The sequence below is a fragment of the Chrysochloris asiatica genome, unplaced genomic scaffold, assembly GCF_000296735.1.
Source record: "Chrysochloris asiatica unplaced genomic scaffold, ChrAsi1.0 scaffold00105, whole genome shotgun sequence".
Lineage (NCBI taxonomy): Eukaryota > Metazoa > Chordata > Mammalia > Afrosoricida > Chrysochloridae > Chrysochloris > Chrysochloris asiatica.
Genome location: NW_006408623.1, coordinates 6,588,615 through 6,589,765, shown reverse-complemented (window position 1 = coordinate 6,589,765; position 1,151 = coordinate 6,588,615).

The following is a 1,151-nucleotide window of genomic DNA, read 5'->3' as shown; positions in this document are numbered from 1 at the left end:
CCAGGATCGGGCAGTGTTTCCTTCTGCTGTGCATAAGGTTGCTATTAGTTGGTACTGACTCGATGGCACCTAACAACAACAAGAAGTAGATGTTGTTATTGTTGTTAAATATTTAGTCAGCTTTGACTCATAATGGCCTTGTATTCCATTTCTGAGGCTGTCCAATCTTTGCAAGAGCAGAAAATCTCATCTTTCTACCTCTAACAGCTGGTGGGCTCGAACCACTGACCTTGTGGGCTAGCCATCCAGTGTTTATCCTACAGAGCCAGAGTGATCCCATTCCTGTGTTTATCTCTGTTAAACCTTGTTTAACAATTTTATCAATACGGTTGTTAGAGGATTCCACGTCTATATTTCACTCTCGAACAAGACCAGTGCATTAGCTCATTGGAAGTACCCAACGGGTCCTCTTTCAGTTCCCCAAATCTCCTTGTTCCTGGTGTCTAAAGCTGAACATACCATAAAAGCACCCATAATTAATTATGATTTCCTATTGTCAATAATTAATTAAAGTTACCAATGTGTTTTATCAATATTTCTTGCCACTGATTCTCCCCTCTGGGCATGCCTTTTTATTCTTACTGATGCAAGATTTTAACAATTCTTTCAGTGAGGATCTTGGAGTTTTTATTTATCTGGAAACATCAACATGTTTCCCACACTCCTGAATAGTATTGAGGTTGATGGTTGTTTTTTTTCTCAGCACTTTGAAGATGATGTTGTTAAGTGCTATCAAAGTCAGTTCTGACTCATAGCAGCCCTGTGTAGTGTTTCTGAGGAGCAGTGGGCGGGCTCAAACCGCCAACCTTGTGATTAGCAGTCCAGTGCATGTGAGAATTCTGCTGTGTGTCCGAGCTTCTGCTCTTGACAGATGACCTTTGAAAGGTGACTCCTCTTTTTACCTTTTCAAGAGGTGCTGTAATCCCTGATCCATGGTTTCCCTGCAATACTCTTTTATTGTTATGCTGCTAAATAGTTTTTCAAGTACACATAACTCTCTCTTGTTTACCTTTTATTCAGAAACATATCAATATTCTAGGGTAGATGTCTTAAAAGTAGAGCTAATAATGAAACAAGCTATATGAATGGTTGAATGTGAAGCTGATGATGTGCCCTATAAACTTTCACTCAATGCAAAATAAAAACATTTA